We start from the raw sequence: 15,196 nt of genomic DNA, 5'->3' as shown, positions 1-15,196 counted from the left end.
TTACACAGGGAACCTGATCCTGTCATGGCCCCACAGCGGAGACCGACACTTTAAAAGCTTTTCATACTAATGTTGACATTTTTATAAACGGCTGGTCTAACTTAGCAGCATGACGTAAAATTAAATAAATAAAATCAAATGACACCAACAGTGAGTTTGTAGCAGTTAGCATTTTACCACGAAGGTCACTGTGAGATCTGCCATTTTATGCCACATAGCCAAGTTTTGGGGAAGCAATCAAAATAGAATAACTGAATGAATATTAACACCACACAATATTTAAAAATAAATAATTAAAAATAAATAAATTAAATAAATAAATTCTAAACATAAAGCAATAATAATAATAAATTGCCAAAACATATAAGCATTACGCCTATGTAAATAACTGAAAAACACTCACCAAAATGAAACTCATTCAAAACGCACAAAGCTTGTTGTTGTTGGAGTATCTCATGAATCATAATGAAATTCACGACTAATCTCGCACCAGATTCCTACATCCAAAAATAGACCAACCAAATACACACAAAACACCATGAGAAATATAAATGTGTGTTCGCATCTGAGCCAAGTGTAAAGTGCTCTGTACCGACCTTGAATTTCTCTTGTAAACAGCTATAAATCCCAAGTCTGCCTCTCCCTGGTGAATCCTGCGTTGGTTGAATACGTGCTGCTCAATGGTTTCCGCACTCATTCACTCCTTCACCTGCAAAACAGAGAACAAGAAGTGTTGATGTGGCGATGGACGAAGAACCAGGGACAAAGAACGGTTTTTAAGGTCCTTTTGTGAGTCTGCATAAAGTATTGTTGGCACCCATGGCTGAGTAGCCCACACCAGCCTCTGAGCACGTACTTCTGTTTTGAGTGGTCTCAGAAGGGGATTTTGTTGTGAGTATTTCCAAATGGTACTTGAGATAAACGGCTGGACAATCATAGCTTCTATAGTTGGAGTGCTATATTAACAAGTGGAGAGTGGAATTACAAGTTGTTTTGTGTTGATGTTATAATTCATGGGTTTCTTGTATTTGTTTATCAGTTCATATTTCAGTGTCGCAGCAGAAGTTGTTTACTACGTGCAGAATCCTAATCTAATCGTACTTGTCAGATATTTTCCCCCAGAATAATATGCCCCTATTCAAGAATTAAAATATATATTCCCAGAACTTGAATTTAGTTTTAAAAGGTACGGTGCAAAAGACAAATACGACAAATAATTCATGTTCTAACCACTTTTTCCATAGTGTAACAGTAGTAAGTAGTAAAGAAAACGTTAAATCTATAGCGTACCATATGGAAAGTGGGATTTTTTTGTTAGGGAAGACATCTTTGAACAGGAATGTGGGGCTTAGATATCATTTATCTCCTATTTATAACTCTATCATCTGGTGTAAATCAAAACAATGAAAACAAAAGTGCTAGTCAATATGTTAATAGGTGTGAGAGCATCCATTAGGGGCCTGAACGATTATGCAAAATATGACTCAGGCACAGTTCACACTAACACTAACAAACTGTAACTGTGTTTTGCTCCTCCCTTTAGATAGATATAAGGCAGTGTCCACCAGCAATCTGACCAGAACTAAAGAAGCGACTTGGACATTTTCACTTTTGTTCAGTTGAAAGAATAGAATTTTTCTTTTGCTACGATCATGCCTGGACAACTGAGGAATTACACAGACAGCCTACCATATTCTTAGTTTCTCACATCTGCAATGCCCGTCCTTAGTTGAACCTCCTTAAAAGTTTAAAAAACGTAGTGTGTTCCATCTCTGCGCTTAAAAAGTTTGTCAGACCTTGACTCCTTGTTGCTTGCACAATGCGGTCCAACAGGTCACTAAATGAGTTCAGCCCTCTCTGCCCTGGGTCACCATCATAATTGGGGCCACTTCTTTATGTGGCACTGACTTTGCAAAAAATCTGTGGCGTTTTCAAGGCAGGTGCCCGCAGCATACATCACTGCGCCGAGTGCTGTGCCAATTATTGCATGACACCACCATCCATATCTGTTCTCATGGAAATTCATAATTTATGACACATCCCTCTGCGGAGCCTCTAGGGACCTGAATGCTATTATCCCGCTAAAGTGAGATCTGATTGGGCAGCTGCTATCTCACAGGGCTCTTTGAAGTTTCATTTCTTCAAGTGCTTTTCTATACATGCCTCAATGCATTATGGTCTGGCAGATCACAAGTACAGTGAGCCAATCAACACTGGACACTTACAATGGACAGAATGAAAGTAAATGCTTGATCCATAAAGGCTCTCACTAAACCAGGTGTCTAAGACTGTTAAGTGTATGGATAATTTATGCTGCCATTATATCAGTATTCATCTTTCAAAATGGACAATAAATATGATGTCGTAATGGAAAGGAACGAATATAAACTCAAATTTCAGGTTTCACGATCAAAAACACTTCAATAAGACACAAAATCCTATCAAATTTAGCTTATTGTCAACATTTATTTTGTTTTATTTTATTGTTTTGTAAAAGCTTTGAGCGCTGCAAATCATAATAGCCATATCGAGAAGCAAAATTATATTCTTGTAGCGAAAACCACTTAAACCGTATAAACATAACCAAGCCTTTTTGTGAATCGTAACCATCATGTTTGTCTTACTGAACCAATTTACTCGTGCTGCAACTCGTCCTGTATGCATGGCACGGTTTGTTTATCTCTTTTTGGCAATGAAAACATTCCGGAGTTGAAATGATCTGTTAAGTCGTACAAAACTGAAGCCTGATTAAAGCATTGTGCCTCTCCCCACCTGACCTCTTCTAATTTAATTGCTTTTGTAAACATCTTTGCAGCCACCTCTCTAAGCTGTTCATTCTGCGCAGTCTTATTAGTAAATGAGAGCTGTCTGTCACACTGACTTTGATCCTAAACTATAAACCATTGCCCCTTTGCTCTGCCGAATGCGCTATGACTGCGTATACGGACACAATCAAACACGACTAGACTCCCCAAACAAAGCACTTTGAGGGAGGGGATTTGAACCTTCGTCTTAAGGCCTGTTTGAGCTAATGAAATGGGCAGAGCCAGAGTCAAAACAACTGAAGCTGCGTTTGATCTAGTCTGATATTTATGGTAGGAGACAGCCTGTGTCTGCTTTTTATGCATTGGGGACTTAAAATGCACTCACCCACCACTACTGCCCGCCCGCTGTGACAAATAAACACATCAGCTGGAGTCCGAGCGTCTCTCTGTCTGTGGTTTTTCAGTCCACTGCCTGTCATTCCCCTGTCTCAATTTAGCCTGTGTCCACTCTGCAGGAAACAGACTAAATGTTTGAAAATGCAACACGAGCAGTTAACAAATACTTCAATTTGTAATGTCATGACAAAGCAGTAATTCATTTGCAAACTTGTGCTGCTATAAATATTCAATGCAGTAGCAGCCCAACAACATTTAAAGTTATATTTCCCGGTAAGTTAAAAGTTCTATATTAAACTAAATTTACTCTTGTGCGCTTTAAGTCGTTTTATCTCATCCAAAACATACTCAAAGTTGTGTTTTGTTTCATTCATGTATGTTTGAGTAACCCTTTATTATTAGTCTGTCTACATCTCCAAAGCTCAAAATGCTCTGTTCTACCTTGTGATGTCATGAAGGGGTAGTTTTCAAGTTAACGTCTACTTTTTTACCTTTTGTTCAGTACAGATTGGCAATTCCAGAGCTGAAATCACCCAAATGATTCCAGTGAAGGTGTATGGAGTTAAAAACACAGTGGAGCACTTCCTGTATCACCACATGACATCACAAGGTGGAGCAGAGTATTTTCTATTTGAGAAAGTAACCCAGCCTAATTATGCAGGGTTTGTGTGTTAAACATGTGAATGAAACAAAACACAACTCTAGATTTGCTTGTGATAAGGAAACATTATAACAGAGATCATAAAATACATAATATGTGACCTTTAACAAATACTCTTTCAGTTAATGGCGCTGTACTTGATTTTCAACATAAAAAACAAAACTAATTTATGTGAAATAGTTTGCAGTGGTCCAAAATTATTCCTCACTTACTTTACACTATCAGAGCATCCTAATTATTCACCATGATGAGCTTATAAGCACTTTGCACAAATAGAGACTAGAGCAGAGATTTGCTGGGATGGTAAAGCTAACAACAACTAACATTCTAACGCACACTTCTTGATGATTGGACAATAAAAATTAGCTGGTGTTCTTGAATTGGCATGTATTTGTATTTCTAACCTGTGCAGGATTGGCGTTCTTTAACTTTGCATTGTAAAAACGGATTTAAAAAACATGAAATCCAAAACCTATACCAGTATGTAATGTCAGCAGCATATGGCATTTGTTATAGTATCTAACCGTGTGATGTTTTTGGGATTAGCTAAAATCATCTTGACTATTTCATTCACTTTATCTCACCGTCCCATATCACACTAATGAACAGATGTTAGCATCTTGTTAACTTGTTCCTCAATATTTCCCCTGCATCATGTAAACTCGACAGCAGAACTAGAAACACTTGAAACACCGTCTTTGTTCGTACTATGCATATTTCACACAACATATTGTCTCGTCCTCTTGATGTCAGCAACAAAGTTGCTAACACTGGATGCAAGCTGTGATGTACTGACAACCCGGGTGAGCTGCTAAGGACAGAACCGGCTCAAAGAATAGACGATGAGTAAGTGTCCCTCGTTATTATGTACCAGCGTGCATTTAGCCACAGAGACCTGGGCCCACTGAGCAACTGCGTATGCGTATAGACTATGTATATATATATAAATGGACATAGCTAACCTGCCAGCCGCCGCGCTCCAAATAGGAAGCGATCGTGGGCGCGCTTTCGGCTCCATCAGCTCTGGCTCCGATTCACTTTACGTTAGAAAACTGTCACCCCTGCTGCTATGAGTCTTGTCATTTTGGTTTTAAAATGTTCCTATTAACCCGCTCTGCATGATCCTGCTATTTTTACTCCGCTATTGTGTCCATAACTCAAGATATAAACATTAATAAGAGGCAAATCAGCTGCCTTCTTAGCCCGAGGTTGCTCCCGCTAGCGTTAGCAACAGGTTTGATTGACAGCGTTGTTAAGTGCCTGCTCCCTGCTAAACCAGTGACCTTCAACAGCTTCAGACCTGCGTTACCTGCTATAAATTTGTTCATTTTCATCTGTAATTTGTTTGGAGGCATTTATCAAATAGGTAAGCATATAAGGAGAAAGAAAAGGTAGAACGCTGCTCATCCAATTCTGCTGCTCTACCCTTGAGCAAGCCATGCCACATTAACTTTCACCATAACAACTACGCCGCAATCCTTTTAGGCTATTCTTGGCTTTCAGTTGTTTGCATGTCCATTTATCTGTGTGTGGGTCAAGATATCCCAATATTTACTTCGCTATACTTACTGGAAACCACATATTTAGCAAAAACACGCTATGTCCAGAGGTTTGGTGGTATATCTGGAGTTCATATGCAAATTAGTTATGGCGCAAGACAGTTAAACGACACAATTAAAGGACACAAAATGGACTTGTAGAGCTGTATTTATGTTTGTTTCATTAATGCTTTAATCCAAAATCATCCTCCAAAAACCTCTATTTGCATTTTGTCCAATTTCTTGCATCACAGGTAAAAATCCACACTTCTCCTGAGCAGTTTTTAAGTCCCTAAGCTATCTCCAGACTCGTTCTGTTCTGTATTGGCGTAGCAGTCATATTGCAGAATGGATTTGTTTGTTTATATTCTCATTGTTCATTTCCATTGCTGGCAGTAGAGAATCTCCAGTGGCTAAACACCTCATTGGAAGCTGAGGTGTATTTTCCAAAGGCACACATTAATTTAAGTTTGAAATGTGAAATTCTAATCTCAAGATGACCAAATGCATATTGAAAAAGGGATTTAAAGCCACGGGAATGCACTTTAAGCATAAGTAACAGGAATATTTGAATAAGTAGCTGAATAACTTGACTATTAATACCGATACTACACTAATTAACTCACTGAAGCTATTTGCTCAACTCTCCCCCAGCACTCAGGAAAACGTCGCCTGTAGCTATGTGTTATTTGCCAAAAAAAAATGGTAATCAGAATGTGTACTTTCTAAAAATAATCTAGTGAATGTATTTTAGCTTTACCAGAGCCCAGTGGAGCGTTTGTAAGAAGCACTCCAAGCATCCGTGTTCTTTTCATCCTGCACCTGTCAAGTGTGCACCTGACAAAATCCTTCCACATATTCCACTCTGAAGATCTGTGTGAGTCGATGCAGACACGTTGCTAGATATCAGGCGTCTACCATTGGATTTTTGTTCACACAGTCTAAGCTGGTTGGCAGGCCATGGAGAATTGAATTTACCATCTTGATTTATGAGCCAATATCAGTAGACTCTGGCACAGTTTTTTTCATTCACACATCTTCTTGTCTGGTAGAGTGTGCGGTGTTTAGCTTATGTTGTCGTATTTGTTTGTCTTGTTGTGTGTCTGATCAAAGAAAGCCACCAAATGCGTGTTGAGGTGTTGCAGCTGAGCCAGTGGAATGAAAGACATAGCGTGTGGGCTGTTGAAGCTGACTGTATTAACTGTCAAAAAAAACAAGACAACTCCGACCCTGCGCTAGTCATGTCTGTCAATGAAAAATGGTATTATAAACCTCAGGTAAGAGGATTTAAAATGTATAGTAGTGAAAACTGAAGGCTGAATCTAACCTCTTAACCCAGTTGTTAGAGACAAGCGCAGTGGAAAAACCCATGTCAATTCAAATTTAATAAAACAAGTTATGTGCCGAAGTAGTAGTAAGTTGAGTACTTAGATGATTTTGATACAAGTTTAACATTTTTTGGTTAAGCAGTTAAACCCTAATTTTTGCCACACTATATATATACTCTTATACGTCTATAAGCCCAGTAACCACTTGGTTTATGGTTCAAATCCAATTGCTGTTGATCTGTGCAGTGATGTGCAATCTCTCCTTGGCCTGATTCAAACCCTGCTTACGGTGAGAAGTGTAAGGTATTTTCTAGCAGTGCAGCACTACTCCAATCTGGTATCTTGATTTACCCATGCTAAGGTAAACAACATGTCCCCACCAGTGGATATGGATTGTGTGGGGGATCACCAAGACGCTATGGAGACCAGTGTGGGAAATTACAAGGACTGTGGACAATAAGATAACAGCTATGTTCCGGTCTTTTGATTAAAGCCATTTCTTATCTGTAGCCACATCTAAGGAATGTGTGACCCCCACTTTGAGAAGGTCATAAAACACTCACCTCATTCGACGTTGCCTAAAGTTTCTTAATGTATAACACCATGCTGATAAGAAGAAGACCCGCCTCGCAAACACAAACATTGGGAGACGCTATAAAAGCTGTCAACAGGCACATCTCAGCGCTCTCCACCTACAGTATCCTTTCCAGAGAGTCCGTTGCTTCATTGTTCACTTTACCTGTGTGGAACTTATTAAACCCTTCTGACTTTATGTTTCAGTCTCTTTTTCCTCTTTGATGCTTACACCAGAAATGTACAATTCTTACAGTAGTATGAGCCTACATCATACATGCTCCCATACAACAATTTTCTACAAATATACAAACAGCAGGATACAGAACAATACATTACAACTTCACAAACCTGATACGATGTGTAGGATGCATGCTGATTGTGTTTTGGTAGCGCTTGAATGACATCAGGGCGTCAGAAACGAAACGGAAACTTATAAAATATGTAAGAAATGCTTTGTTTTCAGCAAATATAGCATTTTCAGAACAATCCAAGGTAGCATGATGATCTAAATATATATATTATTGCAGAACGATAACATTAGTAAAGAGAATTTTGAACGGAAACTGCAGAAAATCAGAAAATACCAACCAATTCACCAAGAAAATTAAAATGCTTGAGTAAGATTACAGCTATTTTAGTGTAAGACCTGGATTAACACAATAAAGCATAATAAGCTACTGTAAAAGCTTTGATTTTGAAACCCCCCAATGTGAAGAGCTTGGGATATTCTGATGGGGAGTGAAGAGAAGATTGTAAGCTTTTATTGATGAATGAGAATGACTAAAATACCACGTTTCACTGTTCATTGTCCAGACTTTTAGAGCCCACTGAGTTTTCAATTACAACTACTATGAACACGCAACGCTTCGATTGGACTCCCACTCCCTCTCCATCCATCTGGCATGTTCTCAGTATGCAAATAGCAATATGTCCCATTACATGTGTCGCTATCCTATTGATCATTCAAACAAAAGCAGCTAAAGCTATGACGCCAGTGCCATACTCATAACTTACCCACCATTATATAGTATTTTATATAGTCTAAGTTTTATTAAAGAACATAAAAGCTTGGTATTAATTATTGGCAATCCTCAGAAGTGGCTTTGAATGTCTTTTTTTTACTGCTACCGTTTATAGCCTCCACAGTGAAATAACTAAAGAGTTGTGACATTGGCTTTGCAGTAAAGCGACATAAAAAAGTGACTGAAATTCACTGAAATAGATCTATTGAAATATAATTAGAACATAAAACATATTTTCAACATTGTTAAATTGAGTATGTTTGGGTCTGATATATAAAAATATACAGATTATACAATTACAAATGACAAGAAAACACAGTCTGATTTAAAATATGGTCCTTTTTAGGTGTTTTTACGGGGTCCCCAGGTGTGTTGCTAACTGAAAACTGTTGGCTAATGCTAATGCTTGCTAGCTTGTGTCTGTAATGCTGTTTTTGTCTAACAGCACAAATCTCTTATAGTTTCATCCAAGTCACTTTTTTTCTAATCTAAAACAGATAAAAGTGTAACTTGAGAGAAAGGGCTTCAGACAGAGCAGTGCCTCGGTTTGAAATATAATTAGAATATTAAATTAGTATAGTATTTAGTATTAGTATAGTATTTTTCATCATTGTTAAATTTTTGTATATTTGGGACTGTTGCGTAAAAATAAATACACGAATACACATAATTCGGTTTATCCATAATCATGATTAATCAGGTCACAATTTAATCATAGAGCAACAAATCTGGACAATTTTAAAATCAAAATCAAGTCATTTTCAATTCTGTCTATACTCTCAAAAATAGTAGGCTATAGTATTCAGAAAGTACATAAGTGTAAGTGTAAGTAATCACGGATAATCTTTTTCCCTGGACTCTGGACTTCAGTAGCCATTGCAATTTTTTCCCAAGCACGCTAGTTTTCAAATATGTTTCTTTCCTGTTCGACTTTAGTTGCCTTGACAACCGTGACACAGTAAAAACCATATGTCTCTGCATGTATAGTCACATCAGACCTCAAATATATGACGCATTTGATCACGCCGCTGCTGATTACACATTCAAACCGCGTACATCCTGTGTAACTATCCTCGCGCACAAACACAATGTAGGGCGTGTTTGTGACTCCCTCTGCACGTGAGGTCGGCACACGTGAGCCCCATCTCCTCATTAAGCTAATTCAAGGCTTTGCGCGGTGGCCATCGTTAAATCCAGCAGATTAAGAACACTATGTCGCACAAAGGGGTAGTGACTGGTGAATCTGCTTTGTGATGCTCACCTCCTGCGTCGTGCCAGTATCTTAATAAGGCAGGTCTATGCGCGGCTGATATGGTTAGTCGAAGGTGCCAGCGCCCGAGCCACCTGTTTAGGCCAAAAGGTGGCTCGGTATGAACAGGAAGTCTGCCTTCTGTTTACTCCCTGGCACTCGCAAACGGGTGGAGCCTAAATTTGGATGATTTGTAGAAAGAAACTGTTACAAATGGCTTCAGAGAATTGTCATCTTGGTTTTTGCAGGTGATTAAAATCTGACAGAGAGTAATGGGTTTTGTTAGCTTTATCTGGGTTTATGTATGTGTCCTTGCTATATTTATTCTATACTTCTGTTTAAAGTGCAATTTGGACTCTGGCATCAGGCTGAGGCTCAGAGGGAGAACTGTCCAACAAGAGACAAGTAGAAGATGATAAGAAAAGATGGAAAACAAGCCCGAAATAAGATGATTGTCTGGTTAACAACAACAATATACTTCCATGTTTATATAGCGCTTTTCTTCAAGGCATCAAGGAACCGCTCACCCATTTACACACAGATTCATTCATACACCGGTGTACGCAGACACTGGGGGTGAGGGGGGTTAAGTGTCTTGCCCAAGCACGGCAGCATTCATTGCACCGCCAACCTGTGGGTCAGTGGATCTCATCGCTTTACCAATGATGTTTACGTCGAGAGCGGGATTCGAACCGCCAACCTTCGGATCAGAGGACAAACTGTTATTTTAAAATGATCCCATAACTGCACCAATGTCATGTTAATGCTAAAACACATGTAACAATGATGAATGTAATACCTATTTCTATTCTCTATTTATTAAACGCACCATGTTCCTGTAAAGTTCGTTCATTTTATTGATTTAAAGTACCGTGAAACAACATTGATTAGTTTAGCCTCCCCTCTGCAGGAGCCAGTATAAATTCTAGCTCCTAAGACGAGTACTTTCAGATTTATAATGGCAGGCGAAATGTCTTGGAAAAATACAAACGACTCCCTTTGAAACCTTTTCTTCCAAAGCTATCGATTAGCAATACTCTGCTATAGCCTAAGTTTTTCAGCTGCTTACTTCAGTGTGACGTATGTGAGGTAAACAGACGGGATTCTGGTCCGGAGATCACGAAGGAGGTCCAGAATAGTCACCGTTTATTGACATGAAGAAATGTCTTGAGTATTGCATTTTGTTTCATTTACAGCTAATTGTTGACCTATATAAAAACGTGTGATCTGTGGCCATCCATCATATCTCTCTGAATACCCTCGTTGGCGTTCTGTTTGATAGGTAAGTTCATAGTGTGCGTTTGAAGGTGAGGAGCTGTCCTGTCTTGTCTTTGTCTGGTATTTTCACTTGACTCTTCCCCGAGGCAGCCCAAAGTGAGCCGGTCTTGGCAGTCAGAAAAGCAATTTGTTAAAGGGCTGCGGAGTGCTCTTGTCTAATGTTTCATTAAATTCTCCCTATTCATACTCCGCCTGCAGACATTGCTAAAGCCTCTTATGGCCGGCCTGGGATTTTCAAGTGGCTCGAGGTCAGTAGAAATCTGATATTTTTCCTTCCCTGGACTGGAGGATGGAGGATGTTTGCGCAGAGGTCAGGCCCGTGTTTGTGTCTCCCATTGACACAGTGTCCTTGCAGATGTCCGGTCACGGGCAGCACACACAATTAGAAGACTGTTTGTTTGGAGGGGAGCAGTGGGATGTTATTGATACTTTGCAGTGACATCATGCTGGGGAAGGAGGACTGCATGTATGTCTATGGAGGAATGTTCAGCAGTTATCGTGGTGATACAATGCACATTCACAAACACAGCCTGATTTAAAACATGGTCCTGTTTTGAGGTTTTCAAGGTGTCCCCAGGTGCGTGACTAACTGGAAAAAATAGTTGGCTAATGCTTGCTATTTTGTGCCTGTGATGTGATGTGAGAAAGACTAGTTTAACAGCACAAATCAGATCACCCGATGTAGTTCCAACTAAGTCAGTTTTTTTTTCTGGTCAGATTCTGGTAAAACAAAACTTAGACTAAAGTCTAACTTGAGTAACAGTGATTTAGACAGAAAAAATTAAAAATATTAATAGGTTGGTTTAACGTTCTACATTTGATTTTGTCATACCAGATGATGGGCTTATATAACTCTGTGGGAGATTTAAAGTTTTTGAAAGAAATATCCAAAATAAAAATCCATAAACATTGAACCTTATAAATATTTGTTATATTTGGGTTCACAGATTTGAATCTCACAGCGTTAAGCCCTTTCAACTGACAACACTTATGCCTTTGGAGTTAGCAAAGGCACTACTTCCTGAGGCTATGGGGAAAAAACAAGAAACAAAAACACTTTTGTTTATTTAAACTGACAGAGAAGACTTTGAACTTATTTTGTTGTTTGTTTCGTGAGAATAAGTCCAGGAATTACATTCTACCATAGAATTCTGACCAGCCCTTCAGTTCAATTAAACTAAGTTTAAACTATAGGTATTATAGAATGATGTGAGCTCATGTTGACCAAACCTATTGAACTTTTGTGCACATTAACATGGATGAGGCACTGACACTCTTTCTTTCTCCTCTAATATATTTTCATACTGATATATGTGTTATCTTGGCACCTTTTTCCAGAATCAATATTTACTCATGCCCTAAAGCATTTAATAACAAATATTTTAAAAGCAACAACATATATTAGCTGGAAAGCCAGCTGCCTGACCTCCAACAAAAGAATGCTAATATATGCATTTAAATCCATTTTAAAAGCGTACACATTTTGTGCAACGATAAGCTTCCATTAAACCAAGGGCACGTTCTTATCCCTGAAGTCAATGCAAAAAACAGTTTAGAAACTTTAGAAACTTTAGTTCATTAGTCGTAGTAAAACATGTATTCTCTCTGTGAGCAGGTTTGCCTCTCCACATATCAGATGCTTAATTGGCCCGGTGACCTCACCTGCTCATCTGTTCAATGCCACACTGAGTAACACACCAGGAAAAGCAATAACATCTCCATGGAGACAAGCAGGTGGCGAGCCCTTCACCAGAAAGGTTCCATAGAGCACCTTTAACCTAATATGGCCTGTCACAATAATTACTATATCAATTTATTCTTCAATATTAGATTATTAAGATAGAACAATATTTTTCAATATTCAATTTTTTGGGGGTTATTTTTTGGCTATAGGATAAGATGTAAGCAGTAGAAGGTAAGTAAGTACTAAGTAGTTTTATTCTACTCTTTATTTATTGCAACTCATGATTTTTTAACAATATTGTAGATTTAGAATAGTTTTGTGGTTTAAATCAGCTCTTGGGTGTTTGTGTCAGTGGCATACATTAGTTTCAATATTATCGTTTATCATGTATATTTACTTCAGAATTATTTCGAACTTCAAAATATGTCATCGTGACAGGCCTAAACCTAATTAACACCAATTATACCAATTCAACCTCAACCAAATCTAAACTGCGTCTCAATACGGCACATCAACTACCACTACTGCAAATATTACAGCTGCATTCCCAACTGCAAATTGTCCTTCAGTATAATTAGACTCTAGTTCTTCCGCCGCAGCGTACACATGCGAGGCTGTCAACCCCGATCAGCTCATTTACACTGATGCGATGTGCCTAATGCATTGTCTCAAATCAAACGGGTGCATTTCCATCACTCTGTAAATTATTCCACGCATCGCACCCACGCCATCCGCTTCACACGACTTTCTAACGCTTTAAATATAAGTACTTGTGCCTGTGTGTTTGTTAGAAGACAGGGCTTGTTTCCTTTCTTCAACACACCAAGTTAATCAACGGATCTCGAGCACTTCCTCTAAGCTGCTCAAAGACGAGGGTGTGGCTTTCTGCAGCGCGAGGCAGTGTTTTCCCCTATTCTGGTTAAAAGCTACAGCTGCGAGTAATAATTGAATATAACTTTATAATATATACACTTTAGTTAGCCTTAAAGCAAGAACAAGACATTAACTCAAAAAGAACAACTGAATGAATCAAAAATTAAGAAAGATTCAGCCTTAGGAACTATTTAATGAAGGTAAAAGGTAAAATTCAAAGCTGAGCAAAGTGAAGTGGATAAAAAGTTGTAGGAGTGAAGACGTTTCGCTGCTTATCCAAGACGCTCAGTGGATTTTTCTTTTAGTACGGATCATACCTGGACGACTGAGAGATTACTTAATGAAGAGGTCATGTTAGGCGTTAGAGTACTGACCTTATTCGGCCCCGCCCACTTAAGAGGAAATCCTATTCTTTTCAGTTACGTCTCAAAAATATGATATAAAGTAGTGTTGATTTGAGTAAAATGTTCTATGTTCATGTCCCTCGGAGGCTTTAAAACGTCTCTGTAGTGCGAAGAGAAATTATTTACTGTCAAAATTGCCAGTTCCATACAAAATAATACATCCGAATGACAATATAAGGTGAATTAAGTCAGCAGTTTGTTCATTATGAGTCAATTCTTTGCTTTATCAAGGCTAGCTATTGAAGTGTTCGCAAAAATTCTCCTAAAACAACTCTTTTTGAGGTTTTAGGATTAGTAGATGAAACAATTAGAAGCCAGGATTGACAAAAAAACAATATTCTCTTTTAGGGCCATTCTACGCTCTTGATATTCAGTGAGTAGTTTGGCGAAAATGTCATGTTCCAAAAAAATAGAGTAATAATAACAAAAACGAAATAGAAAAGCTGCTCGGTTTTACATAAACTCATAATAAAAAGAAGAAACAAGTTGTCAGGAGTTTGTTTTTTCACCTTAAACCTCGGCTTTTTAAAAATTTCAAGCAAGCAATTAGCCTTGGGAAACAACTACCACATCGACATTTCACGAGGTTCCGCTGCAGCACTTTTTGATATCTTCACTAAACTTCCCTGTGTTCTCTCTTTCTCTTGACCAACCTCTTGTGGTTTGTCTGTTTTGCCCTTTTGCCTGGTTACTTTGAAGAGCTGGACTTGCCCTTCAAATAGCACTCCTCCTGCACGCTGCTCTCTGCTATCTGCTGACCTTTCTCTGCGTGTGCTGGAGGAACCGCAGTGAACATGAGCACCCGGAGCTTTGCTGCAGACTTCACCAACACCATCACGTCTTATATGGAGAATGTATGTGCATTAATGTGCTGGAATGAGAACATGCAGCAGATATTATGAGCTGTACTGGATCAGGCAAGGCAGTCTTAGAGATTCCAAGTTCAGATTTGGATGAGGGTGGAAAGTAATTACAAACACTCGAGTTACTGTGATTGAGAAGATTTGTTTGGGTAATTGTACTTTGAGTAGATTTTAAAGCTGTACTTGTAACTTAGTGTAATTCTAAGTACTCATTCCAACTCTGAATTTAGAAGATATCAGAAAAACTATAGAACTAGAACAACTATAAAAAGCAGCGATTTAGAAGCCTACATTTTGACTCACTTTTACCACTCTACAAATGCTTACCATAGCCTTAATTTAACCACAAACAGCGCCATGGAGACACACTCAACATGTTGCTTCCTCCCAGCTCTCACTCACTCAAGTGTGAGATTATTTGGCAAACCATAAATACACCTCCTACACAAACAGCATCTGCTGCAACATTTTCCACTGAAACACTGTCAAACCAAACCCTACAACCTCCCATTCAGCCTATATGACTTCTGTATACGTACAAGTACTCTGTGCTGCTTCT

At 38.7% G+C, this 15,196-nt stretch overlaps 1 protein-coding gene across 1 annotated transcript in view; it reads right to left on the bottom strand.

The window, feature by feature from the left end:
* Positions 1-15,196, bottom strand: part of LOC117390787 (leucine-rich repeat and fibronectin type-III domain-containing protein 2) — a 124,432-nt gene that overhangs the window by 69,034 nt on the left and 40,202 nt on the right. Inside the window, exon 2 of the mRNA XM_055230958.1 lies at positions 597-709. The gene's annotated coding sequence lies outside the window, so the exon portion shown is untranslated. The remainder of the gene's footprint in view (positions 1-596; positions 710-15,196) is intronic.

This window comes from Periophthalmus magnuspinnatus, chromosome 22 (assembly GCF_009829125.3).
Source record: "Periophthalmus magnuspinnatus isolate fPerMag1 chromosome 22, fPerMag1.2.pri, whole genome shotgun sequence".
Taxonomy (NCBI): domain Eukaryota; kingdom Metazoa; phylum Chordata; class Actinopteri; order Gobiiformes; family Gobiidae; genus Periophthalmus; species Periophthalmus magnuspinnatus.
This window is presented reverse-complemented; position numbering and strand designations above follow the sequence as displayed.